Below are 26358 nucleotides of genomic sequence, written 5' to 3' on the forward strand. Positions count from 1 at the left end.
GGAGGCATAGAAGAGGAGTCTAGTAGTGAAGGAGACCTGCTTTTCCCTGCTCTTGACCTCCCACCCATCCCCAAACAACCACAAACATACCTTCTGTGCAAAGTTGGTATGCAGAATTTCACGCCTCAGCAAGTGAGGGTGAGTCCCAGGCCAGGGGCTAAAGAGCAAAAGAGTGCCTGTGCTCAGACTTTCCCTGCTAGGGATAGTTTATCTGGAACAAGGCCTACTCTCTTGTATCCAGCAAGGATCTAGAAATCCTGCATGAATCTGCAAGGCACATTGGCAGCATAAATTTGCATAAACTGCCCCACCTATTGCCTTCCTACTTCCTGTGCTGTAGTTGTTTGTGTAGAGAGAGAGGTCGCAGGCAAGGAAATGTTGTGAGTCGGATACAGGACCCTAAATAGCTGGTGAGAGGTATGTGGTGTTCTAAAAGCATGAAAACGGTATACCTGTGAAATAAAGTGCTTTCGTATGTGTTCTTCTGTGTTTATTGTCCTGTGCATAAAGTTGCACCTTGTGTTTGAAGGTTTAAATTATTTCAGGCTTGCATGGAGGTAGACGTTTCTGAGTAACTTTTATTCATTTCTTAAAAGCCTATACTGTCAGGATGGCCGAGAGGTCTAAGGTGCTGTGTTTAGGCCACAGTCTCCTTTGGAGGTGTGGGTTCGAATCCCACTTCTGACATGCCTTTTGGAGATTTAATCTCCTTTATCAGGTTAACATCTGATGGAAGTTGCATCTGTTGGTCTTCACCTGGCACGTTATTCCGTTCTCCTCTTGTCAAGAGAGATGGGGTTTCTCATATATTTAGGTTCTATAACGTCTTGCTGACAAAGCGCAATCCTTACCAAATGAGCATAGGACCCATGTAAGAGGTCATCTGGAAGAGTCATGCTCTTGTATGCCCTGGCCAGACGGGCCCTGCAAATTTGGAAGAATTCCATGCATCTGGTAGACAACTGGACTCCAGCACACTTACAGCAATTTCCTTAGGGCTTTGATCAGGGGCTTCTTAAATTTGCATACTCCACCCTATGTTGTGACTTTGAGATCCCTTGTTGAAATTGCTTTAGCCAGCCAAGAGGTGGCTATTGTCTCAATTTCAAAGCAGCTTTGAGCCGTTCAAGTGGCTGGTGAATAGCACTTTCTCTTTGTTCGCCTCAAAGTTCTAAAGAGTTCTCCATAGGTCCTGCTCTGTACAGATTGTTCAAAGATCTGTTGGAAGTGCATATAATAGGATAAATAAATTGAGGGCATTCCTTTTCAGTACCTCACCTGCATGGCTGTCTGGCCTCTGGAAGATACTGGCAAAGCAAGTCAGGATGACCGAGTGGTCTAAGGCGCTGCGTTCAGGTCGCAGTCTCCTCTGGAGGCGTGGGTTCAAATCCCACTTCTGCCAGTCCTGTGTTTACTCTACTTTTTTTCTTGAGAAATATGATAATTTCCCTCGCAGTGGCTTATAGGATTGTCTTCTTGGAAGAGTGCAGTGAGTTTTTTTCTTGCTCTAGCCACTATTGGCCTAAGCTCTGTGCATTTTTTGGTTCCTAATATCTTTCTCACCGTTTAGATGAAAAAGCAGCATGGGGTCAGGATGGCCGAGTGGTCTAAGGCGCTGCCTTAAGGCCGCAGTCTCTCCTGGAGGCGTGGGTTCAAATCCCACTTCTGACAAAACTTGAATTCCATTTTCTCTCTCAGTTCCTTTAGAATCTCAGCTAAAAATTGGCAATGTAAATAATATCTGAATAAGTACCAAACTTCAGTTTCAACTGCAAATGCATTTGCCCTATTCTATCTTTAACGTTAATGTAATATTCTTCTAGCACTCGTGGTGTTTTATATTTCTTTTGTGGGGTACTTTAAAAATCTTTTTTATGAAAGAAATGGGTTACATTAAGTCTTGTGATGTTTTAGGTTTCCAATAAGGAGGTTTTAAATTTTATGTCACGTCATTTTCAGATGCTTAATTCAAGAGATGTTTCCACTATAGAATGCAGAGCAAGGGCAAAAATACAAGTGATAGAGCGAGTGAGTGAGAAGGAGTGTTGTGGAAGGAGAGAATGAAACAAAGACAGAGTGAGTGAACGGCAGGGAGGCATAGAAGAGGAGTCTAGTAGTGAAGGAGACCTGCTTTTCCCTGCTCTTGACCTCCCACCCATCCCCAAACAACCAAAAACATACCTTCTGTGCAAAGTTGGTATGCAGAATTTCACGCCTCAGCAAGTGAGGGTGAGTCCCAGGCCAGGGGCTAAAGAGCAAAAGAGTGCCTGTGCTCAGACTTTCCCTGCTAGGGATAGTTTATCTGGAACAAGGCCTACTCTCTTGTATCCAGCAAGGATCTAGAAATCCTGCATGAATCTGCAAGGCACATTGGCAGCATAAATTTGCATAAACTGCCCCACCTATTGCCTTCCTACTTCCTGTGCTGTAGTTGTTTGTGTAGAGAGAGAGGTCGCAGGCAAGGAAATGTTGTGAGTCGGATACAGGACCCTAAATAGCTGGTGAGAGGTATGTGGTGTTCTAAAAGCATGAAAACCGTATACCTGTGAAATAAAGTGCTTTCGTATGTGTTCTTCTGTGTTTATTGTCCTGTGCATAAAGTTGCACCTTGTGTTTGAAGGTTTCAATTATTTCAGGCTTGCATGGAGGTAGACGTTTCTGAGTAACTTTTATTCATTTCTTAAAAGCCTATACTGTCAGGATGGCCGAGAGGTCTAAGGTGCTGTGTTTAGGCCACAGTCTCCTTTGGAGGCGTGGGTTCGAATTCCACTTCTGACATGCCTTTTGGAGATTTAATCTCCTTTATCAGGTTAACATCTGATGGAAGTTGCATCTGTTGGTCTTCACCTGGCACGTTATTCCGTTCTACTCTTGTCAAGAGAGATGGGGTTTCTCATATATTTAGGTTCTATAACGTCTTGCTGACAAAGCGCAATCCTTACCAAATGAGCATAGGACCCATGTAAGAGGTCATCTGGAAGAGTCATGCTCTTGTATGCCCTGGCCAGACGGGCCCTGCAAATTTGGAAGAATGCCATGCATCTGGTAGACAACTGGACTCCAGCACACTTACAGCAATTTCCTTAGGGCTTTGATCAGGGGCTGCTTAAATTTGCATACTCCACCCTATGTTGTGACTTTGAGATCCCTTGTTGAAATTGCTTTAGCCAGCCAAGAGGTGGCTATTGTCTCAATTTCAAAGCAGCTTTGAGCCGTTCAAGTGGCTGGTGAATAGCACTTTCTCTTTGTTCGCCTCAAAGTTCTAAAGAGTTCTCCATAGGTCCTGCTCTGTACAGATTGTTCAAAGATCTGTTGGAAGTGCATATAATAGGATAAATAAATTGAGGGCATTCCTTTTCAGTACCTCACCTGCATGGCTGTCTGGCCTCTGGAAGATGCTGGGAAAGCAAGTCAGGATGGCCGAGTGATCTAAGGCGCAGCGTTCAGGTCGCAGTCTCCTCTGGAGGCGTGGGTTCAAATCCCACTTCTGACAGTCCTGTGTTTACTCAAATTTTTTTCTTGAGAAATATGATCATTTCCCTCGCAGTGGCTTATAGGATTGTCTTCTTGGAAGAGTGCAGTGAGTTTTTTTCTTGCTCTAGCCACTATTGGCCTAAGCTCTGTGCATTTTTTGGTTCCTAATATCTTTCTCACCCTTTAGATGAAAAAGCAGCATGGGGTCAGGATGGCCGAGTGGTCTAAGGTGCTGCGTTAAGGCCGCAGTCTCTCCTGGAGGCGTGGGTTCGAATCCCACTTCTGACAAAACTTGAATTCCATTTTCTCTCTCAGTTCCTTTAGAATCTCAGCTAAAAATTGGCAATGTAAATAATATCTGAATAAGTACCAAACTTCAGTTTCAACTGCAAATGCATTTGCCCTATTCTATCTTTAACGTTAGTGTAATATTCTTCTATCACTCGTGGTGTTTTATATTTCTTTTGTGGGGTACTTTAAAAATCTTTTTTATGAAAGAAATGGGTTACATTAAGTCTTGTGATGTTTTAGGTTTCCAATAAGGAGGTTTTAAATTTTATGTCACGTCATTTTCAGATGCTTCATTCAAGAGATGTTTCCACTATAGAATGCAGAGCAAGGGCAAAAATACAAGTGATAGAGCGAGTGAGTGAGAAGGAGTGTTGTGGAAGGAGAGAATGAAACAAAGACAGAGTGAGTGAACGGCAGGGAGGCATAGAAGAGGAGTCTAGTAGTGAAGGAGACCTGCTTTTCCCTGCTCTTGACCTCCCACCCATCCCCAAACAACCACAAACATACCTTCTGTGCAAAGTTGGTATGCAGAATTTCACGCCTCAGCAAGTGAGGGTGAGTCCCAGGCCAGGGGCTAAAGAGCAAAAGAGTGCCTGTGCTCAGACTTTCCCTGCTAGGGATAGTTTATCTGGAACAAGGCCTACTCTCTTGTATCCAGCAAGGATCTAGAAATCCTGCATGAATCTGCAAGGCACATTGGCAGCATAAATTTGCATAAACTGCCCCACCTATTGCCTTCCTACTTCCTGTGCTGTAGTTGTTTGTGTAGAGAGAGAGGTCGCAGGCAAGGAAATGTTGTGAGTCGGATACAGGACCCTAAATAGCTGGTGAGAGGTATGTGGTGTTCTAAAAGCATGAAAACTGTATACCTGTGAAATAAAGTGCTTTCGTATGTGTTCTTCTGTGTTTATTGTCCTGTGCATAAAGTTGCACCTTGTGTTTGAAGGTTTCAATTCTTTCAGGCTTGCATGGAGGTAGACGTTTCTGAGTAACTTTTATTCATTTCTTAAAAGCCTATACTGTCAGGATGGCCGAGAGGTCTAAGGTGCTGTGTTTAGGCCACAGTCTCCTTTGGAGGCGTGGGTTCGAATCCCACTTCTGACATGCCTTTTGGAGATTTAATCTCCTTTATCAGGTTAACATCTGATGGAAGTTGCATCTGTTGGTCTTCACCTGGCACGTTATTCCGTTCTCCTCTTGTCAAGAGAGATGGGGTTTCTCATATATTTAGGTTCTATAACGTCTTGCTGACAAAGCGCAATCCTTACCAAATGAGCATAGGACCCATGTAAGAGGTCATCTGGAAGAGTCATGCTCTTGTATGCCCTGGCCAGACGGGCCCTGCAAATTTGGAAGAATGCCATGCATCTGGTAGACAACTGGACTCCAGCACACTTACAGCAATTTCCTTAGGGCTTTGATCAGGGGCTGCTTAAATTTGCATACTCCACCCTATGTTGTGACTTTGAGATCCCTTGTTGAAATTGCTTTAGCCAGCCAAGAGGTGGCTATTGGCTCAATTTCAAAGCAGCTTTGAGCCGTTCAAGTGGCTGGTGAATAGCACTTTCTCTTTGTTCGCCTCAAAGTTCTAAAGAGTTCTCCATAGGTCCTGCTCTGTACAGATTGTTCAAAGATCTGTTGGAAGTGCATATAATAGGATAAATAAATTGAGGGCATTCCTTTTCAGTACCTCACCTGCATGGCTGTCTTGCCTCTGGAAGATGCTGGGAAAGCAAGTCAGGATGGCCGAGTGGTTTAAGGCGCTGCGTTCAGGTCGCAGTCTCCTCTGGAGGCGTGGGTTCAAATCCCACTTCTGACAGTCCTGTGTTTACTCTAATTTTTTTCTTGAGAAATATGATCATTTCCCTCGCAGTGGCTTATAGGATTGTCTTCTTGGAAGAGTGCAGTGAGTTTTTTTCTTGCTCTAGCCACTATTGGCCTAAGCTCTGTGCATTTTTTGGTTCCTAATATCTTTCTCACCCTTTAGATGAAAAAGCAGCATGGGGTCAGGATGGCCGAGTGGTCTAAGGCGCTGCGTTAAGGCCGCAGTCTCTCCTGGAGGTGTGGGTTCGAATCCCACTTCTGACAAAACTTGACTTCCATTTTCTCTCTCAGTTCCTTTAGAATCTCAGCTAAAAATTGGCAATGTAAATAATATCTGAATAAATACCAAACTTCAGTTTCAACTGCAAATGCATTTGCCCTATTCTATCTTTAACGTTAATGTAATATTCTTCTAGCACTCGTGGTGTTTTATATTTCTTTTGTGGGGTACTTTAAAAATCTTTTTTATGAAAGAAATGGGTTATATTAAGTCTTGTGATGTTTTAGGTTTCCAATAAGGAGGTTTTAAATTTTATGTCACGTCATTTTCAGATGCTTCATTCAAGAGATGTTTCCACTATAGAATGCAGAGCAAGGGCAAAAATACAAGTGATAGAGCGAGTGAGTGAGAAGGAGTGTTGTGGAAGGAGAGAATGAAACAAAGACAGAGTGAGTGAATGGCAGGGAGGCATAGAAGAGGAGTCTAGTAGTGAAGGAGACCTGCTTTTCCCTGCTCTTGACCTCCCACCCATCCCCAAACAACCACAAACATACCTTCTGTGCAAAGTTGGTATGCAGACTTTCATGCCTCAGCAAGTGACGGTGAGTCCCAGGCCAGGGGCTAAAGAGCAAAAGAGTGCCTGTGCTCAGACTTTCCCTGCTAGGGATAGTTTATCTGGAACAAGGCCTACTCTCTTGTATCCAGCAAGGATCTAGAAATCCTGCATGAATCTGCAAGGTACATTGGCAGCATAAATTTGCATAAACTGCCCCACCTATTGCCTTCCTACTTCCTGTGCTGTAGTTGTTTGTGTAGAGAGAGAGGTCGCAGGCAAGGAAATGTTGTGAGTCGGATACAGGACCCTAAATAGCTGGTGAGAGGTATGTGGTGTTCTAAAAGCATGAAAACTGTATACCTGTGAAATAAAGTGCTTTCGTATGTGTTCTTCTGTGTTTATTGTCCTGTGCATAAAGTTGCACCTTGTGTTTGAAGGTTTAAATTATTTCAGGCTTGCATGGAGGTAGACGTTTCTGAGTAACTTTTATTCATTTCTTAAAAGCCTATACTGTCAGGATGGCCGAGAGGTCTAAGGTGCTGTGTTTAGGCCACAGTCTCCTTTGGAGGCGTGGGTTCGAATCCCACTTCTGACATTCCTTTTGGAGATTTAATCTCCTTTATCAGGTTAACATCTGATGGAAGTTGCATCTGTTGGTCTTCACCTGGCACGTTATTCCGTTCTCCTCTTGTCAAGAGAGATGGGGTTTCTCATATATTTAGGTTCTATAACGTCTTGCTGACAAAGCGCAATCCTTACCAAATGAGCATAGGACCCATGTAAGAGGTCATCTGGAAGAGTCATGCTCTTGTATGCCCTGGCCAGACGGGCCCATCAAATTTGGAAGAATGCCATGCATCTGGTAGACAACTGGACTCCAGCACACTTACAGCAATTTCCTTAGGGCTTTGATCAGGGGCTGCTTAAATTTGCATACTCCACCCTATGTTGTGACTTTGAGATCCCTTGTTGAAATTGCTTTAGCCAGCCAAGAGGTGGCTATTGTCTCAATTTCAAAGCAGCTTTGAGCCGTTCAAGTGGCTGGTGAATAGCACTTTCTCTTTGTTCGCCTCAAAGTTCTAAAGAGTTCTCCATAGGTCCTGCTCTGTACAGATTGTTCAAAGATCTGTTGGAAGTGCATATAATAGGATAAATAAATTGAGGGCATTCCTTTTCAGTACCTCACCTGCATGGCTGTCTGGCCTCTGGAAGATGCTGGGAAAGCAAGTCATTATGGCCGAGTGGTCTAAGGCGCTGCGTTCAGGTCGCAGTCTCCTCTGGAGGCGTGGGTTCAAATCCCACTTCTGACAGTCCTGTGTTTACTCTAATTTTTTTCTTGAGAAATATGATCATTTCCCTCGCAGTGGCTTATAGGATTGTCTTCTTGGAAGAGTGCAGTGAGTTTTTTCTTGCTCTAGCCACTATTGGCCTAAGCTCTGTGCATTTTTTGGTTCCTAATATATTTCCCACCCTTTAGATGAAAAAGCAGAATGGGGTCAGGATGGCCGAGTGGTCTAAGGCACTGTGTAAGGCCGCAGTCTCTCCTGGAGGCGTGGGTTCGAATCCCACTTCTGACAAAACTTGAATTCCATTTTCTCTCTCAGTTCCTTTAGAATCTCAGCTTAAAATTGGCAATGTAAATAATATCTGAATAAGTACCAAACTTCAGTTTCAACTGCAAATGCATTTGCCCTATTCTATCTTTAACGTTAATGTAATATTCTTCTAGCACTCGTGGTGTTTTATATTTGTTTTGTGGGGTACTTTAAAAATCTTTTTTATGAAAGAAATGGGTTACATTAAGTCTTGTGATGTTTTAGTTTCCAATAAGGAGGTTTTAAATTTTATGTCACGTCATTTTCAGATGCTTCATTCAAGAGCTGTTTCCACTATAGAATGCAGAGCAAGGGCAAAAAAACAAGTGATAGAGCGAGTGAGTGAGAAGGAGTGTTGCGGAAGGAGAGAATGAAACAAAGACAGAGTGAGTGAATGGCAGGGAGGCATAGAAGAGGAGTCTAGTAGTGAAGGAGACCTGCTTTTCCCTGCTCTTGACCTCCCACCCATCCCCAAACAACCACAAACATACCTTCTGTGCAAAGTTGGTATGCAGAATTTCACGCCTCAGCAAGTGAGGGTGAGTCCCAGGCCAGGGGCTAAAGAGCAAAAGAGTGCCTGTGCTCAGACTTTCCCTACTAGGGATAGTTTATCTGGAACAAGGCCTACTCTCTTGTATCCAGCAAGGATCTAGAAATCCTGCATGAATCTGCAAGGCACATTGGCAGCATAAATTTGCATAAACTGCCCCACCTATTGCCTTCCTACTTCCTGTGCTGTAGTTGTTTGTGTAGAGAGAGAGGTCGCAGGCAAGGAAATGTTGTGAGTCGGATACAGGACCCTAAATAGCTGGTGAGAGGTATGTGGTGTTCTAAAAGCATGAAAACCGTATACCTGTGAAATAAAGTGCTTTCGTATGTGTTCTTCTGTGTTTATTGTCCTGTGCATAAAGTTGCACCTTGTGTTTGAAGGTTTCAATTATTTCAGGCTTGCATGGAGGTAGACGTTTCTGAGTAACTTTTATTCATTTCTTAAAAGCCTATACTGTCAGGATGGCCGAGAGGTCTAAGGTGCTGTGTTTAGGCCACAGTCTCCTTTGGAGGCGTGGGTTCGAATCCCACTTCTGACATTCCTTTTGGAGATTTAATCTCCTTTATCAGGTTAACATCTGATGGAAGTTGCATCTGTTGGTCTTCACCTGGCACGTTTTTCCGTTCTCCTCTTGTCAAGAGAGATGGGGTTTCTCATATATTTAGGTTCTATAACGTCTTGCTGACAAAGCGCAATCCTTACCAAATGAGCATAGGACCCATGTAAGAGGTCATCTGGAAGAGTCATGCTCTTGTATGCCCTGGCCAGACGGGACCATCAAATTTGGAAGAATGCCATGCATCTGGTAGACAACTGGACTCCAGCACACTTACAGCAATTTCCTTAGGGCTTTGATCAGGGGCTGCTTAAATTTGCATACTCCACCCTATGTTGTGACTTTGAGATCCCTTGTTGAAATTGCTTTAGCCAGCCAAGAGGTGGCTATTGTCTCAATTTCAAAGCAGCTTTGAGCCGTTCAAGTGGCTGGTGAATAGCACTTTCTCTTTGTTCGCCTCAAAGTTCTAAAGAGTTCTCCATAGGTCCTGCTCTGTACAGATTGTTCAAAGATCTGTTGGAAGTGCATGTAATAGGATAAATAAATTGAGGGCATTCCTTTTCAGTACCTCACCTGCATGGCTGTCTGGCCTCTGGAAGATGCTGGGAAAGCAAGTCAGGATGGCCGAGTGGTCTAAGGCGCTGCGTTCAGGTCGCAGTCTCCTCTGGAGGCGTGGGTTCAAATCCCACTTCTGACAGTCCTGTGTTTACTCTAATTTTTTTCTTGAGAAATATGATCATTTCCCTCGCAGTGGCTTATAGGATTGTCTTCTTGGAAGAGTGCAGTGAGTTTTTTCTTGCTCTAGCCACTATTGGCCTAAGCTCTGTGCATTTTTTGGTTCCTAATATATTTCCCACCCTTTAGATGAAAAAGCAGCATGGGGTCAGGATGGCCGAGTGGTCTAAGGCGCTGCGTTAAGGCCGCAGTCTCTCCTGGAGGCGTGGGTTCAAATCCCACTTCTGACAAAACTTGAATTCCATTTTCTCTCTCAGATCCTTTAGAATCTCAGCTAAAAATTGGCAATGTAAATAATATCTGAATAAGTACCAAACTTCAGTTTCAACTGCAAATGCATTTGCCCTATTCTATCTTTAACGTTAATGTAATATTCTTCTAGCACTCGTGGTGTTTTATATTTGTTTTGTGGGGTACTTTAAAAATCTTTTTTATGAAAGAAATGGGTTACATTAAGTCTTGTGATGTTTTAGGTTTCCAATGAGGAGGTTTTAAATTTTATGTCACGTCATTTTCAGATGCTTCATTCAAGAGCTGTTTCCACTATAGAATGCAGAGCAAGGGCAAAAATACAAGTGATAGAGCGAGTGAGTGAGAAGGAGTGTTGTGGAAGGAGAGAATGAAACAAAGACAGAGTGAGTGAACGGCAGTGAGGCATAGAAGAGTAGTCTAGTAGTGAAGGAGACCTGCTTTTCCCTGCTCTTGACCTCCCACCCATCCCCAAACAACCACAAACATACCTTCTGTGCAAAGTTGGTATGCAGAATTTCATGCCTCAGCAAGTGAGGGTGAGTCCCAGGCCAGGGGCTAAAGAGCAAAAGAGTGCCTGTGCTCAGACTTTCCCTGCTAGGGATAGTTTATCTGGAACAAGGCCTACTCTCTTGTATCCAGCAAGGATCTAGAAATCCTGCATGAATCTGCAAGGCACATTGGCAGCATAAATTTGCATAAACTGCCCCACCTATTGCCTTCCTACTTCCTGTGCTGTAGTTGTTTGTGTAGAGAGAGAGGTCGCAGGCAAGGAAATGTTGTGAGTCGGATACAGGACCCTAAATAGCTGGTGAGAGGTATGTGGTGTTCTAAAAGCATGAAAACTGTATACCTGTGAAATAAAGTGCTTTCGTATGTGTTCTTCTGTGTTTATTGTCCTGTGCATAAAGTTGCACCTTGTGTTTGAAGGTTTAAATTATTTCAGGCTTGCATGGAGGTAGACGTTTCTGAGTAACTTTTATTCATTTATTAAAAGCCTATACTGTCAGGATGGCCGAGAGGTCTAAGGCGCTGTGTTTAGGCCACAGTCTCCTTTGGAGGTGTGGGTTCGAATCCCACTTCTGACATACCTTTTGGAGATTTAATCTCCTTTATCAGGTTAACATCTGATGGAAGTTGCATCTGTTGGTCTTCACTTGGCACGTTATTCCGTTCTCCTCTTGTCAAGAGAGATGGGGTTTCTCATATATTTAGTTTTCTATAACGTCTTGCTGACAAAGCGCAATCCTTACCAAATGAGCATAGGACGCATGTAAGAGGTCATCTGGAAGAGTCATGCTCTTGTATGCCCTGGCCAGACGGGCCCAGCAAATTTGGAAGAATGCCATTCATCTGGTAGACAACTGGACTCCAGCACACTTACAGCAATTTCCTCAGGGCTTTGATCAGGGGCTGCTTAAATTTGCATACTCCACCCTATGTTGTGACTTTGAGATCCCTTGTTGAAATTGCTTTAGCCAGCCAAGAGGTGGCTATTGTCTCAATTTCAAAGCAGCTTTGAGCCGTTCAAGTGGCTGGTGAATAGCACTTTCTCTTTGTTCGCCTCAAAGTTCTAAAGAGTTCTCCATAGTTCCTGCTCTATACAGATTGTTCAAAGATCTGTTGGAAGTGCATATAATAGGATAAATAAATTGAGGGCATTCCTTTTCAGTACCTCACCTGCATGGCTGTCTGGCCTCTGGAAGATGCTGGGAAAGCAAGTCAGGATGGCCGAGTGGTCTAAGGCGCTGCGTTCAGGTCGCAGTCTCCTCTGGAGGCGTGGGTTCAAATCCCACTTCTGACAGTCCTCTGTTTACTCTAATTTTTTTCTTGAGAAATATGATCATTTCCCTCGTAGTGGCTTATAGGATTGTCTTCTTGGAAGAGTGCAGTGAGTTTTTTTCTTGCTCTAGCCACTATTGGCCTAAGCTCTGTGCATTTTTTGGTTCCTAATATCTTTCTCACCCTTTAGATGAAAAAGCAGCATGGGGTCAGGATGGCCGAGTGGTCCAAGGCGCTGCGTTAAGGCCGCAGTCTCTCCTGGAGGCGTGGGTTCGAATCCCACTTCTGACAAAACTTGAATTCCATTTTCTCTCTCAGTTCCTTTAGAATCTCAGCTAAAAATTGGCAATGTAAATAATATCTGAATAAGTACCAAACTTCAGTTTCAACTGCAAATGCATTTGCCCTATTCTATCTTTAACGTTAATGTAATATTCTTCTAGCACTCGTGGTGTTTTATATTTGTTTTGTGGGGTACTTTAAAAATCTTTTTTATGAAAGAAATGGGTTACATTAAGTCTTGTGATGTTTTAGGTTTCCAATAAGGAGGTTTTAAATTTTATGTCACGTCATTTTCAGATGCTTCATTCAAGAGATGTTTCCACTATAGAATGCAGAGCAAGGGCAAAAATACAAGTGATAGAGCGAATGAGTGAGAAGGAGTGTTGTGGAAGGAGAGAATGAAACAAAGACAGAGTGAGTGAATGGCAGGGAGGCATAGAAGAGGAGTCTAGTAGTGAAGGAGACCTGCTTTTCCCTGCTCTTGACCTCCCACCCATCCCCAAACAACCACAAACATACCTTCTGTGCAAAGTTGGTATGCAGAATTTCATGCCTCAGCAAGTGAGGGTGAGTCCCAGGCCAGGGGCTAAAGAGCAAAAGAGTGCCTGTGCTCAGACTTTCCCTGCTAGGGATAGTTTATCTGGAACAAGGCCTACTCTCTTGTATCCAGCAAGGATCTAGAAATCCTGCATGAATCTGCAAGGCACATTGGCAGCATAAATTTGCATAAACTGCCCCACCTATTGCCTTCCTACTTCCTGTGCTGTAGTTGTTTGTGTAGAGAGAGAGGTCGCAGGCAAGGAAATGTTGTGAGTCGGATACAGGACCCTAAATAGCTGGTGAGAGGTATGTGGTGTTCTAAAAGCATGAAAACTGTATACCTGTGAAATAAAGTGCTTTCGTATGTGTTCTTCTGTGTTTATTGTCCTGTGCATAAAGTTGCACCTTGTGTTTGAAGGTTTAAATTATTTCAGGCTTGCATGGAGGTAGACGTTTCTGAGTAACTTTTATTCATTTATTAAAAGCCTATACTGTCAGGATGGCCGAGAGGTCTAAGGCGCTGTGTTTAGGCCACAGTCTCCTTTGGAGGCGTGGGTTCGAATCCCACTTCTGACATGCCTTTTGGAGATTTAATCTCCTTTATCAGGTTAACATCTGATGGAAGTTGCATCTGTTGGTCTTCACTTGGCACGTTATTCCGTTCTCCTCTTGTCAAGAGAGATGGGGTTTCTCATATATTTAGTTTTCTATAACGTCTTGCTGACAAAGCGCAATCCTTACCAAATGAGCATAGGACGCATGTAAGAGGTCATCTGGAAGAGTCATGCTCTTGTATGCCCTGGCCAGACGGGCCCAGCAAATTTGGAAGAATGCCATTCATCTGGTAGACAACTGGACTCCAGCACACTTACAGCAATTTCCTCAGGGCTTTGATCAGGGGCTGCTTAAATTTGCATACTCCACCCTATGTTGTGACTTTGAGATCCCTTGTTGAAATTGCTTTAGCCAGCCAAGAGGTGGCTATTGTCTCAATTTCAAAGCAGCTTTGAGCCGTTCAAGTGGCTGGTGAATAGCACTTTCTCTTTGTTCGCCTCAAAGTTCTAAAGAGTTCTCCATAGGTCCTGCTCTGTACAGATTGTTCAAAGATCTGTTGGAAGTGCATATAATAGGATAAATAAATTGAGGGCATTCCTTTTCAGTACCTCACCTGCATGGCTGTCTGGCCTCTGGAAGATGCTGGGAAAGCAAGTCATTATGGCCGAGTGGTCTAAGGCGCTGCGTTCAGGTCGCAGTCTCCTCTGGAGGCGTGGGTTCAAATCCCACTTCTGACAGTCCTGTGTTTACTCTAATTATTTTCTTGAGAAATATGATCATTTCCCTCGCAGTGGCTTATAGGATTGTCTTCTTGGAAGAGTGCAGTGAGTTTTTTTCTTGCTCTAGCCACTATTGGCCTCAGCTCTGTGCATTTTTTGGTTCCTAATATCTTTCTCACCCTTTAGATGAAAAAGCAGCATGGGGTCAGGATGGCAGAGTGGTCTAAGGCGCTGCGTTAAGGCCGCAGTCTCTCCTGGAGGCGTGGGTTCGAATCCCACTTCTGACAAAACTTGAATTCCATTTTCTCTCTCAGTTCCTTTAGATTCTCAGCTGAAAATTGGCAATGTAAATAATATCTGAATAAGTACCAAACTTCAGTTTCAACTGCAAATGCATTTGCCCTATTCTATCTTTAACGTTAATGTAATATTCTTCTAGCACTCGTGGTGTTTTATATTTGTTTTGTGGGGTACTTTAAAAATCTTTTTTATGAAAGAAATGGGTTACATTAAGTCTTGTGATGTTTTAGGTTTCCAATAAGGAGGTTTTAAATTTTATGTCACGTCATTTTCAGATGCTTCATTCAAGAGATGTTTCCACTATAGAATGCAGAGCAAGGGCAAAAATACAAGTGATAGAGCGAGTGAGTGAGAAGGAGTGTTGTGGAAGGACAGAATGAAACAAAGACAGAGTGAGTGAACGGCAGGGAGGCATAGAAGAGTAGTCTAGTAGTGAAGGAGACCTGCTTTTCCCTGCTCTTGACCTCCCACCCATCCCCAAACAACCACAAACATACCTTCTGTGCAAAGTTGGTATGCAGAATTTCACGCCTCAGCAAGTGAGGGTGAGTCCCAGGCCAGGGGCTAAAGAGCAAAAGAGTGCCTGTGCTCAGACTTTCCCTGCTAGGGATAGTTTATCTGGAACAAGGCCTACTCTCTTGTATCCAGCAAGGATCTAAAAATCCTGCATGAATCTGCAAGGCACATTGGCAGCATAAATTTGCATAAACTGCCCCACCTATTGCCTTCCTACTTCCTGTGCTGTAGTTGATTGTGTAGAGAGAGAGGTCGCAGGCAAGGAAATGTTGTGAGTCGGATACAGGACCCTAAATAGCTGGTGAGAGGTATGTGGTGTTCTAAAAGCATGAAAACTGTATACCTGTGAAATAAAGTGCTTTCGTATGTGTTCTTCTGTGTTTATTGTCCTGTGCATAAAGTTGCACCTTGTGTTTGAAGGTTTAAATTATTTCAGGCTTGCATGGAGGTAGACGTTTCTGAGTAACTTTTATTCATTTCTTAAAAGCCTATACTGTCAGGATGGCCGAGAGGTCTAAGGCGCTGTGTTTAGGCCACAGTCTCCTTTGGAGGCGTGGGTTCGAATCCCACTTCTGACATTCCTTTTGGAGATTTAATCTCCTTTATCAGGTTAACATCTGATGGAAGTTGCATCTGTTGGTCTTCACTTGGCACGTTATTCCGTTCTCCTCTTGTCAAGAGAGATGGGGTTTCTCATATATTTAGGTTCTATAACGTCTTGCTGACAAAGCGCAATCCTTACCAAATGAGCATAGGACCCATGTAAGAGGTCATCTGGAAGAGTCATGCTCTTGTATGCCCTGGCCAGACGGGCCCTGCAAATTTGGAAGAATGCCATGCATCTGGTAGACAACTGGACTCCAGCACACTTACAGCAATTTCCTTAGGGCTTTGATCAGGGGCTGCTTAAATTTGCATACTCCACCCTATGTTGTGACTTTGAGATCCCTTGTTGAAATTGCTTTAGCCAGCCAAGAGGTGGCTATTGTCTCAATTTCAAAGCAGCTTTGAGCCGTTCAAGTGGCTGGTGAATAGCACTTTCTCTTTGTTCGCCTCAAAGTTCTAAAGAGTTCTCCATAGGTCCTGCTCTGTACAGATTGTTCAAAGATCTGTTGGAAGTGCATATAATAGGATAAATAAATTGAGGGCATTCCTTTTCAGTACCTCACCTGCATGGCTGTCTGGCCTCTGGAAGATGCTGGGAAAGCAAGTCAGGATGGCCGAGTGGTCTAAGGCGCTGCGTTCAGGTCGCAGTCTCCTCTGGAGGTGTGGGTTCAAATCCCACTTCTGACAGTCCTGTGTATACTCTAATTTTTTTCTTGAGAAATATGATCATTTCCCTCGCAGTGGCTTATAGGATTGTCTTCTTGGAAGAGTGCAGTGAGTTTTTTTCTTGCTCTAGCCACTATTGGCCTAAGCTCTGTGCATTTTTTGGTTCCTAATATCTTTCTCACCCTTTAGATGAAAAAGCAGCATGGGGTCAGGATGGCCGAGTGGTCTAAGGCGCTGCGTTAAGGCCGCAGTCTCTCCTGGAGGCGTGGGTTCAAATCCCACTTCTGACAAAACTTGAATTCCATTTTCTCTCTCAGTTCCTTTAGAATCTCAGCTAAAAATTGGCAATGTAAATAATATCTGAATAAGTACCAAACTTCAGTTTCAACTGCAAATGCATTTGCCCTATTCTATCTTTAACGTTAATGTAATATTCTTCTAGCACTCGTGGTGTTTTATATTTGTTTTGTGGGGTACTTTAAAAATCTTTTTTATGAAAGAAATGGGTTACATTAAGTTTTGTGATGTTTTAGGTTTACAATAAGGAGGTTTTAAATTTTATGTCACGTCATTTTCAGATGCTTCATTCAAGAGATGTTTCCACTATAGAATGCAGAGCAAGGGCAAAAATACAAGTGATAGAGCGAGTGAGTGAGAAGGAGTGTTGTGGAAGGAGAGAATGAATCAAAGACAGAGTGAGTGAATGGCAGGGAGGCATAGAAGAGGAGTCTAGTAGTGCAGGAGACCTGCTTTTCCCTGCTCTTGACCTCCCACCCATCCCCAAACAACCACAAACATACCTTCTGTGCAAAGTTGGTATGCAGATTTTCACGCCTCAGCAAGTGAGGGTGAGTCCCAGGCCAGGGGCTAAAGAGCAAAAGAGTGCCTGTGCTCAGACTTTCCCTGCTAGGGATAGTTTATCTGGAACAAGGCCTACTCTCTTGTATCCAGCAAGGATCTAGAAATCCTGCATGAATCTGCAAGGCACATTGGCAGCATAAATTTGCATAAACTGCCCCACCTATTGCCTTCCTACTTCCTGTGCTGTAGTTGTTTGTGTAGAGAGAGAGGTCGCAGGCAAGGAAATGTTGTGAGTCGGATACAGGACCCTAAATAGCTGGTGAGAGGTATGTGGTGTTCTAAAAGCATGAAAACTGTATACCTGTGAAATAAAGTGCTTTCGTATGTGTTCTTCTGTGTTTATTGTCCTGTGCATAAAGTTGCACCTTGTGTTTGAAGGTTTAAATTATTTCAGGCTTGCATGGAGGTAGACGTTTCTGAGTAACTTTTATTCATTTCTTTTTTTTTTTTTTTTTTTTTTTTTTTGAAACCGTTTATTGCAGTTTATAGAAGTTACAGGTATGGGCCTACAACCACCCGGCCGGCCGCTAGAGCATCAAAAGCCTGGTACATACATACAGCAAAAAATTTTTTCAGCGGTGCACAGTAGGAAAACAGGAGTGATCAATGGTGCAGGTCTCCAAGCTCCATGCCCACAGTACGGTTCCATTTTCTTAATACAAAACAACATAAGCAAACCACAACCGCAAGGCAACCCTCGATCCAAGTGACAACACGTGCTCCATAAGTGGGGGATCCACACCAGCAGCAAAATTCTGAAAAGGGGGACGGGAGTAGATCAGGGACTGGGGGACCGCGCGCCAGCGGCCAAGGGAGGGGCGCCATCTAGGGAGACGGAGCCGGCGAGGCCGCCGGTAGCAGCGGCGGCTCACAAATACCCCCGCGATAGGCGTTCCAGGGGCCCCAGAGTTTCATCCACGCCCCAGGCTTACCCCTCGCCACATACACCACCTTTTCACGAAACATACACCAATCCATATGCTCTTTCCAGGCCGACACCGCAGGGGGCCTCTGGGATCCCCACAATTGGGCAATATCACGCTTGGCTATCATGTATCCCAGAGTCACCCACCGCGCCTGCGGGACTGAGTAGTCATTTGGTTCCCAGACATTCAGCAAGCATCTCCTCGCTTCAGGCAGCAGCGTGACACGCGTAACCATTCGTAGAATCTCATGCACACCACGCCAGAATCGCTCCACCTTCGGGCACTCCCACAGTATATGCATGAAAGTCGCCAACGCACCACAGCCACGCTTACACATTCCATCACCGGCAAAACCCATACGTAAAAGCCTCGGCCCTGTCACGTAGACCCGGTGAAGGATATTGAGCTGGACGAAACGAAGGCGAGCCGGGATGGCCACCTCTTTCGGAGAGGCCACCGCGGAAATCCAATCCTCGTCGTCCAGCTCCAGCCCGTCGGCAACCCAAGCCTCGCGGAGACTGGTCAGCAGACACGATCTATCGTTAATCAATTTTTTGTATATGAGGGAGATCGTGCTGTCCGGGACATGGCCATCTAGCACTCTGTCCTCCAGGGGGGAAGACTCCGGAATGGATGCAACATCCGGGAAGACGGAGCCCAGCGCATGGCGAACCTGCAGGTACCGAAAGTACTCACTGCTCTGCAGCTGAAACTCCGCCTGCAGCGTCTCAAAAGTTTTGAATCCCCCCCTCGTCCAGAGATCTCCCACCGTGCTGATTCCGATCGTGTCCCACTTCTCGAAGCCCTTCGACGTCCACAGGGAGCCCAACCTCTCAGATGCATACAGCGGAGACGCTCGGGTCAAACGGTCCTTCCACCCCATAGCTGCATTAGCCGCGTGCCAGACACGCACCATGACACGCGTCGGTCCCGTCAAACGGGAGTCGGGCGCGCCAGAGTAGAGCGCCCGATTATAATCGCCACCGGGCAGAAGCGTCCTGTCCATCTCGAATGCCGGGTTCAAGGCGGGCCCGTAAAGGCCATGATTAATCGCAACTAGTTGGGAGGCCCAGTAATACCGTTTGATGTCCGGGAGGGCGACCCCTCCGTCGTACCACGGGAGCGTCAATTTAGCCAGAGCAATACGCGGCCTCCCGTCCCAGAACAGGCGCCGCTGGAGGCCCTCCACCTCGCGGAAATAGCGTGCCGGGACCAAGTCCATGGTATTCTGGAGGGCGTAGAGGAAGCGCGGCAGGGACATCATTTTAAATAAGGCCGCTCGGCCGAGCGGCGAGAGCGGCAGACGCCGCCAGCGCACCACGTCCTCCCTCAGACGCTGGAGGGGGGGCAGCAAGTTCCGCTCATAGCGGGCCTCCGGGTCAAGAGTGATATATATACCTAGGTACCGGAAACCCTGGGAGGCAATCTGAATCGGACAGTCCCGTGGCAGGACCGGGGCCTCCCCGGAGAGCACATAGACACAGGATTTCGCCCAGTTGATGACCAGGCCTGAGTTGCGACCGAAGGAGCGCAGAACATCAACCAGGACGATCAATGACTTGCGCGGGGAGGCGAGATACAAAAGGATATCGTCAGCGTAGAGAGACACGCGGTCCTCATGCTCTGGGGTCCAGCGGAGACCACGGATAGAAGGGTGCCACCGCAGCCACTCCGCCAGGGGCTCCATGGCCAGGGCGAACAGGAGAGGGGACAGGGGACAACCCTGTCGCGTGCCCCGCCCCAGCGCGAACGGGGCAGATACTCGCCCATTCACCACCACCTGCGCCAACGGGCCCGAGTATAACAATTTGACCCAGCTGACGAAACCCGGGCCGAACCCAAACTTCGCCAGCATCGCCCAAATATAAGGCCATTCGAGCGTATCAAACGCCATGGTGGCGTCCAAGGACGCCAAGATGGCCGGCTCCCGCACAAATGGGACACGCGCGAGCACCCCGTGCAAGCGCCGCAGATTAAGCGCCGTGTTGCGGTGCGGTATAAAGCCCGATTGGTCTTGGTGGACCAAATCGCTCACCACGCCAACCAACCGGTTGGCCAACACCTTGGCGAGGATTTTGGGCTCCGCGTTCAAAAGCGAAATCGGCCTATAGGATGTGACCCGCTCACGGGGCTTCCCCTCCTTGTGGATCACCACAATTGTAGCCAGACGCTGGTCCGGCGGGAGGGAGCCCCGCGAGTGGGCCGCAAGGAACATCGCGCGCAGGTGGGGCGCCAACACATCCGGGCGCAACCTGTATAGCTCAATGGGAATACCATTGGGGCCCATGGCCTTGCCGGATGCAACCGAACGAATAGCCGAGGCAATTTCGTCCGAGGTGGGAGGGGCGTCCAGCGAATCCCTGTCCTCCACCGTAAGGGAGGGCAGTGCGATGTCCCGAAGCAAGGCATGGGAATCTTCCTCCGAGCAGGGAGAAACCGGGGAGTAGACTTCGCGGAAATAATCCGCGAAGCAGGAGACAATGGCTTCCGGCTCAGTGACGCACACACCATCCACGCTCTCAATCAAAGGCACCACGCGGCTCGCTCTCTCCCTCTTGTCCAACCACGCAATCAATTTGCCAGCCTTGTCACCCACATCATACAATCGCCCCTGCTGCTCTCTACTGAGGCCCCTGGCCGCCTCCGTAACGAGGGCCCGATAGGCCGCCTGCTTTAAATGCAAAACATGCAACTTGGCGTCTGTTACCCCGCTCCCCAGGTCACCCTCCAGTTCTGCGATCTCGGCCTCAACCCGGGTCACCTCCTCCCGCTCGCGCCGCCGGGCATTGGAAATAAAGGAGAGGGCCTCCCCTCTAAGAACCACCTTGAAAGCCTCCCACAGGGAGATGGCAGATGGGACCGACCCCACATTCTCATCGAAATAGCGCTGTAAGGATTTGATCAAGTCGGCACGAATGGTGGGGTCGCGCAAATACCATGCATTGATCGGGGCTACCCTGCCATCCCCCCTCGGGAAGACATCGAAATGCAACAACAATGGGGAGTGGTCTGAGATACCCCGTGCCAAATGGCGCACCTCCCCCACCCTCCCTGCATGGGCCGCCGGGACAAGGATATAATCAAGCCGCGAGAGGCTGCCATGGGCCCCCGAGTGGAAGGTGTACTGTTGCAATACGGGATGCTTTAAGCGCCAGCAATCCACCAGGCCCAGCGTGTCTAAAAGGCCGGGCAGCCACGCCTGTGCCCGGGGGAGGTCCCTAGGGGGATGGCGGTCCATAGATCCAGAGGCAACCGCGTTAAAGTCCCCTCCAACCACCAACAGGCCACCCGGAAGGTCCAGAAGGAGGCGCCCAAGGTCCGCAAATGTAGTGGCTTGTAACCCAGGCGGGACGTACACTGATATAAAGATAAACACTCTACCCTCCATTCGTCCCACCAGAACAGTGTAACGTCCCCTCTCATCATGGCGCACCTCGTCAATCTCCAACGGGAGCAAGTTCTTGACCATAATGCCCACCCCCCGCGAGCCCGAAGTGAAGCCGGAGTGGGCCGCCAAACGATATCCCCGCCGATTCATTGCATGAAAGGTGTTACCTATAAGGTGTGTCTCCTGCAGGAAGACAACATCTGGTGAAATACGTTTTAAATACTGCAGGACCACACCACGTTTAATCCTATCCCCCAGGCCGTTAACATTCCATGACAACACAATCAAATCCCTACCCCCCATGATACGTCAAAACAATCGGTCGCCCCCCACCGAGCATCCTAAAAACGACAAAACAGTTGCGGGTTTGCCTTGCGGTGTTAACAAACAACACACCCCCCCCACCCCCCGGTCCCAACAGAACTCCCCCCTCCCTGCACCCCTGCATGAGCCCAGACAGCCCCCCCAAAGTGCAGTGTGCCTGTCGCCCCATAGCTAAGTACTAACTAGTCCCCCAGAGGAGGAGGGAAGCCCCCAGCAGACCCCACCCGACCTCCATGGGAGGGGAACCTACAAAAGCAATATATGGTAAAGGAGCAATATCCCGAGCAAGGCCTATACAGTCACCCCTCAATTCTGATCCGGCGGGCCCTCCCCGCCAGCCGTGCCCCCCCCACCCCGATCTCCAGGCAAAGTATCTAACCAGTCCCCAGCCGCCTCGGGCCGGTCGAAGAAGTGCGTACGGCCATCCACCTCCACCCTCAGCTTAGCCGGAAAGAGCATTGAGTACTTGAGGTTTAGGTCCCTTAGGCGACGTTTAATACCGAGAAAGCTCTGTCGCTGCTTCTGGACCGCCGGAGTAAAGTCTGGGTAGAAGTGTACATCCATGTTGTCCAGCCTGACCGGTCCCTGTTGCCTGGAGGTCTGGAGGATGGCGTCTCTGTCACGGAAATTAAAAATCCGGGCAATAATAGGCCGCGGCGGGGCACCGGTCTTAGGGCGGCCCCCAGGGACCCGGTGGGCACGCTCCACCGCAAAAAGCTTACTCAGCCCCCGGGGCTGGAGATGGGTCAGGATCAATTCTTCCACAAAGAGATCCGCCGCCTCCGCCTCTCGGCCCTCCGGCACACCAATAATGCGAACATTGTTCCTCCGGGCCCGACCCTCGGAATCCTCCAGTCGCCGGTCCATCAGGGCGCTCGCCTGGCCAAGCCGGCGCACCTCCTTCTGGAGGGCCACCACGTCCGTCGTGAGGCTCGTTGTGGTGTGGGCCAGGGAGTCAACTCGGTCATTCGTTTTTGACAAGTCTGCCCTCACAAGGCCCACATCCACCAGGACCGAGTCAATTTTTTGCGCCAAGGTATCAAAACGCTGGTCCACCGAGGCCTTCATCTCTGCGATGGCGCCCATGACGTCCCGGAGGGTCAGGTCCACCGGTTGGGCAGGTGCCTCCGTCGGGCCCACCAGGGATGACCGCGCTGTCTCAGGAGAACCCTTCTGGAGCGTATAGCGATCCATACTATTGGCCTGGTGCGCCGTGCCACGGCGGGTTGTCTTCATCTTCGCCCGGTCGCCATCTTGTTTGGTGGACATGCTGGCCCTTACACCGTCGTGCCAAGATCTCCAAGCGGGCCGCCACACCAAATCACGGGTGTCAGGGGGGGGGGCGGGGGCGACCACCGGGCAGCGGGTCAACCCACCGCCGGCGGATCAGCCGGGCACCTGGACAAGGCAACACCACCGCACCCCGCTCCGCAGCCCGACCCCGCCAGAGGCAAGGAGGGCGCAAAAGCGAAAGTGAAAGTGCGGGGTATGCGAGTCGCTCAGCCCCGCTCGCCGTTGTTATTCACTTCGTCCCCGGATCGCCCCACTACTCCAATCCGGGGGGCCGGCGAGGAGAAGGCCGCAACCTTCAATCGACGCTCCCACCGGTGTTCGGGGTCCGATTCGAGCCCAAAGAACGGGTGGCGCCTCAGCTCGGGTTCACCGACACAGTCCCCTCAACAAGGACAGGATATCGCCAGGATTAATTCAGGAGGTCGCGGAGGTCCTCGGGAGCCTCGCACCTACGCGGCCATCTTGGTTGCGCGCTAGGCTCCTCCTCCTATTCATTTCTTAAAAGCCTATACTGACAGGATGGCCGAGAGGTCTAAGGCGCTGTGTTTAGACCACAGTCTCCTTTGGAGGCGTGGGTTCGAATCCCACTTCTGACATGCCTTTTGGAGATTTAATCTCCTTTATCAGGTTAACATCTGATGGAAGTTGCATCTGTTGGTCTTCACTTCGCACGTTATTCCGTTCTCCTCTTGTCAAGAGAGATGGGGTTTCTCATATATTTAGGTTCTATAACGTCTTGCTGACAAAGCGCAATCCTTACCAAATGAGCATAGGACCCATGTAAGAGGTCATCTGGAAGAGTCATGCTCTTGTATGCACTGGCCAGACGGGCCCTGCAAATTTGGAAGAATGCCATGCATCTGGTAGACAACTGGACTCCAGCACACTTACAGCAATTTCCTTAGGGCTTTGATCAGGGGCTGCTTAAATTTGCATACTCCACCCTATGTTGTGACTTTGAGATCCCTTGTTGAAATTGCTTTAGCCAGCCAAGAGGTGGCTATTGTCTCAATTTCAAAGCAGCTTTGAGCCGTTCAAGTGGCTGGTGAATAGCACTTTCTCTTTGTTCGCCTCAAAGTTCTAAAGAGTTCTCCATAGGTCCTGCTCTGTACAGATTGTTCAAAGATCTGTTGGAAGTGCATATAATAGGATAAATAAATTGAGGGCATTCCTTTTCAGTACCTCACCTGCATGGCTGTCTGGCCTCTGGAAGATGCTGTGAAAGCAAGTCAGGATGGCCGAGTGGTCTAAGGCGCTGCGTTCAGGTTGCAGTCTCCTCTGGAGGCGTGGGTTCAAATCCCACTTCTGACCGTCCTCTGTTTACTCTAATTTCTTTTCTTGAGAAATATGATCATTTCCCTCGCAGTGGCTTATAGGATTGTCTTCTTGGAAGAGTGCAGTGAGTTTTTTTCTTGCTCTAGCCACTATTGGCCTAAGCTCTGTGCATTTTTTGGTTCCTAATATCTTTCTCACCCTTTAGATGAAAATGCAGCATGGGGTCAGGATGGCCGAGTGGTCTAAGGCGCTGCGTTAAGGCCGCAGTCTCTCCTGGAGGCGTGGGTTCGAATCCCACTTCTGACAAAACTTGAATTCCATTTTCTCTCTCAGTTCCTTTAGATTCTCAGCTAAAAATTGGCAATGTAAATAATATCTGAATAAGTACCAAACTTCAGTTTCAACTGCAAATGCATTTGCCCTATTCTATCTTTAACGTTAATGTAATATTCTTCTAGCACTCGTGGTGTTTTATATTTGTTTTGTGGGGTACTTTAAAAATCTTTTTTATGAAAGAAATGGGTTACATTAAGTCTTGTGATGTTTTAGGTTTCCAATAAGGAGGTTTTAAATTTTATGTCACGTCATTTTCAGATGCTTCATTCAAGAGATGTTTCCACTATAGAATGCAGAGCAAGGGCAAAAATACAAGTGATAGAGCGAGTGAGTGAGAAGGAGTGTTGTGGAAGGAGAGAATGAAACAAAGACAGAGTGAGTGAACGGCAGGGAGGCATAGAAGAGTAGTCTAGTAGTGAAGGAGACCTGCTTTTCCCTGCTCTTGACCTCCCACCCATCCCCAAACAACCACAAACATACCTTCTGTGCAAAGTTGGTATGCAGAATTTCACGCCTCAGCAAGTGAGGGTGAGTCCCAGGCCAGGGTCTAAAGAGCAAAAGAGTGCCTGTGCTCAGACTTTCCCTGCTAGGGATAGTTTATCTGGAACAAGGCCTACTCTCTTGTATCCAGCAAGGATCTAGAAATCCTGCATGAATCTGCTAGGCACATTGGCAGCATAAATTTGCATAAACTGCCCCACCTATTGCCTTCCTACTTCCTGTGCTGTAGTTGTTTGTGTAGAGAGAGAGGTCGCAGGCAAGGAAATGTTGTGAGTCGGATACAGGACCCTAAATAGCTGGTGAGAGGTATGTGGTGTTCTAAAAGCATGAAAACTGTATACCTGTGAAATAAAGTGCTTTCGTATGTGTTCTTCTGTGTTTATTGTCCTGTGCATAAAGTTGCACCTTGTGTTTGAAGGTTTAAATTATTTCAGGCTTGCATGGAGGTAGACGTTTCTGAGTAACTTTTATTCATTTCTTAAAAGCCTATACTGTCAGGATGGCCGAGAGGTCTAAGGCGCTGTGTTTAGGCCACAGTCTCCTTTGGAGGCGTGGGTTCGAATCCCACTTCTGACATGCCTTTTGGAGATTTAATCTCCTTTATCAGGTTAACATCTGATGGAAGTTGCATCTGTTGGTCTTCACTTGGCACGTTATTCCGTTCTCCTCTTGTCAAGAGAGATGGGGTTTCTCATATATTTAGGTTCTATAACGTCTTGCTGACAAAGCGCAATCCTTACCAAATGAGCATAGGACCCATGTAAGAGGTCATCTGGAAGAGTCATGCTCTTGTATGCCCTGGCCAGACGGGCCCTGCAAATTTGGAAGAATGCCATGCATCTGGTAGACAACTGGACTCCAGCACACTTACAGCAATTTCCTTAGGGCTTTGATCAGGGGCTGCTTAAATTTGCATACTCCACCCTATGTTGTGACTTTGAGATCCCTTGTTGAAATTGCTTTAGCCAGCCAAGAGGTGGCTATTGTCTCAATTTCAAAGCAGCTTTGAGCCGTTCAAGTGGCTGGTGAATAGCACTTTCTCTTTGTTCGCCTCAAAGTTCTAAAGAGTTCTCCATAGGTCCTGCTCTGTACAGATTGTTCAAAGATCTGTTGGAAGTGCATATAATAGGATAAATAAATTGAGGGCATTCCTTTTCAGTACCTCACCTGCATGGCTGTCTGGCCTCTGGAAGATGCTGGGAAAGCAAGTCAGGATGGCCGAGTGGTCTAAGGCGCTGCGTTCAGGTCGCAGTCTCCTCTGGAGGTGTGGGTTCAAATCCCACTTCTGACAGTCCTGTGTATACTCTAATTTTTTTCTTGAGAAATATGATCATTTCCCTCGCAGTGGCTTATAGGATTGTCTTCTTGGAAGAGTGCAGTGAGTTTTTTTCTTGCTCTAGCCACTATTGGCCTAAGCTCTGTGCATTTTTTGGTTCCT

The 26358-nt window shown here is 47.1% G+C and overlaps 20 non-coding genes across 20 annotated transcripts; all 20 read left to right on the top strand.

Annotated features, from left to right (window-relative positions):
• Positions 1-604: 604 nt before the first annotated feature.
• On the top strand, positions 605-687 carry TRNAL-UAG (transfer RNA leucine (anticodon UAG)). Its single transcript has one exon. It is a non-coding gene; the product is annotated as a tRNA-Leu (tRNA).
• A 2992-nt stretch (positions 688-3679) lies between these two features.
• TRNAL-AAG (transfer RNA leucine (anticodon AAG)) lies at positions 3680-3762 on the top strand. Its single transcript has one exon. It is a non-coding gene; the product is annotated as a tRNA-Leu (tRNA).
• A 1024-nt stretch (positions 3763-4786) lies between these two features.
• On the top strand, positions 4787-4869 carry TRNAL-UAG (transfer RNA leucine (anticodon UAG)). The gene has a single exon. It is a non-coding gene; the product is annotated as a tRNA-Leu (tRNA).
• Positions 4870-5501: 632 nt separating this feature from the next.
• Positions 5502-5584, top strand: TRNAL-CAG (transfer RNA leucine (anticodon CAG)). Its single transcript has one exon. It is a non-coding gene; the product is annotated as a tRNA-Leu (tRNA).
• Positions 5585-5770: 186 nt separating this feature from the next.
• Positions 5771-5853, top strand: TRNAL-AAG (transfer RNA leucine (anticodon AAG)). The gene has a single exon. It is a non-coding gene; the product is annotated as a tRNA-Leu (tRNA).
• A 1024-nt stretch (positions 5854-6877) lies between these two features.
• On the top strand, positions 6878-6960 carry TRNAL-UAG (transfer RNA leucine (anticodon UAG)). The gene has a single exon. It is a non-coding gene; the product is annotated as a tRNA-Leu (tRNA).
• Positions 6961-8965: 2005 nt separating this feature from the next.
• On the top strand, positions 8966-9048 carry TRNAL-UAG (transfer RNA leucine (anticodon UAG)). Its single transcript has one exon. It is a non-coding gene; the product is annotated as a tRNA-Leu (tRNA).
• A 632-nt stretch (positions 9049-9680) lies between these two features.
• On the top strand, positions 9681-9763 carry TRNAL-CAG (transfer RNA leucine (anticodon CAG)). Its single transcript has one exon. It is a non-coding gene; the product is annotated as a tRNA-Leu (tRNA).
• Positions 9764-9948: 185 nt separating this feature from the next.
• Positions 9949-10031, top strand: TRNAL-AAG (transfer RNA leucine (anticodon AAG)). The gene has a single exon. It is a non-coding gene; the product is annotated as a tRNA-Leu (tRNA).
• A 1024-nt stretch (positions 10032-11055) lies between these two features.
• On the top strand, positions 11056-11138 carry TRNAL-UAG (transfer RNA leucine (anticodon UAG)). The gene has a single exon. It is a non-coding gene; the product is annotated as a tRNA-Leu (tRNA).
• Positions 11139-11771: 633 nt separating this feature from the next.
• Positions 11772-11854, top strand: TRNAL-CAG (transfer RNA leucine (anticodon CAG)). The gene has a single exon. It is a non-coding gene; the product is annotated as a tRNA-Leu (tRNA).
• A 186-nt stretch (positions 11855-12040) lies between these two features.
• TRNAL-AAG (transfer RNA leucine (anticodon AAG)) lies at positions 12041-12123 on the top strand. Its single transcript has one exon. It is a non-coding gene; the product is annotated as a tRNA-Leu (tRNA).
• Positions 12124-13147: 1024 nt separating this feature from the next.
• TRNAL-UAG (transfer RNA leucine (anticodon UAG)) lies at positions 13148-13230 on the top strand. Its single transcript has one exon. It is a non-coding gene; the product is annotated as a tRNA-Leu (tRNA).
• Positions 13231-14132: 902 nt separating this feature from the next.
• Positions 14133-14215, top strand: TRNAL-AAG (transfer RNA leucine (anticodon AAG)). Its single transcript has one exon. It is a non-coding gene; the product is annotated as a tRNA-Leu (tRNA).
• A 1024-nt stretch (positions 14216-15239) lies between these two features.
• Positions 15240-15322, top strand: TRNAL-UAG (transfer RNA leucine (anticodon UAG)). The gene has a single exon. It is a non-coding gene; the product is annotated as a tRNA-Leu (tRNA).
• Positions 15323-15954: 632 nt separating this feature from the next.
• On the top strand, positions 15955-16037 carry TRNAL-CAG (transfer RNA leucine (anticodon CAG)). Its single transcript has one exon. It is a non-coding gene; the product is annotated as a tRNA-Leu (tRNA).
• A 186-nt stretch (positions 16038-16223) lies between these two features.
• Positions 16224-16306, top strand: TRNAL-AAG (transfer RNA leucine (anticodon AAG)). The gene has a single exon. It is a non-coding gene; the product is annotated as a tRNA-Leu (tRNA).
• An 8000-nt stretch (positions 16307-24306) lies between these two features.
• Positions 24307-24389, top strand: TRNAL-AAG (transfer RNA leucine (anticodon AAG)). The gene has a single exon. It is a non-coding gene; the product is annotated as a tRNA-Leu (tRNA).
• Positions 24390-25413: 1024 nt separating this feature from the next.
• TRNAL-UAG (transfer RNA leucine (anticodon UAG)) lies at positions 25414-25496 on the top strand. Its single transcript has one exon. It is a non-coding gene; the product is annotated as a tRNA-Leu (tRNA).
• Positions 25497-26128: 632 nt separating this feature from the next.
• TRNAL-CAG (transfer RNA leucine (anticodon CAG)) lies at positions 26129-26211 on the top strand. The gene has a single exon. It is a non-coding gene; the product is annotated as a tRNA-Leu (tRNA).
• The last annotated feature ends 147 nt before the right edge of the window (positions 26212-26358 follow it).

Source organism: Triturus cristatus, unplaced genomic scaffold, assembly GCF_964204655.1.
Source record: "Triturus cristatus unplaced genomic scaffold, aTriCri1.1 SCAFFOLD_262, whole genome shotgun sequence".
NCBI lineage: Eukaryota > Metazoa > Chordata > Amphibia > Caudata > Salamandridae > Triturus > Triturus cristatus.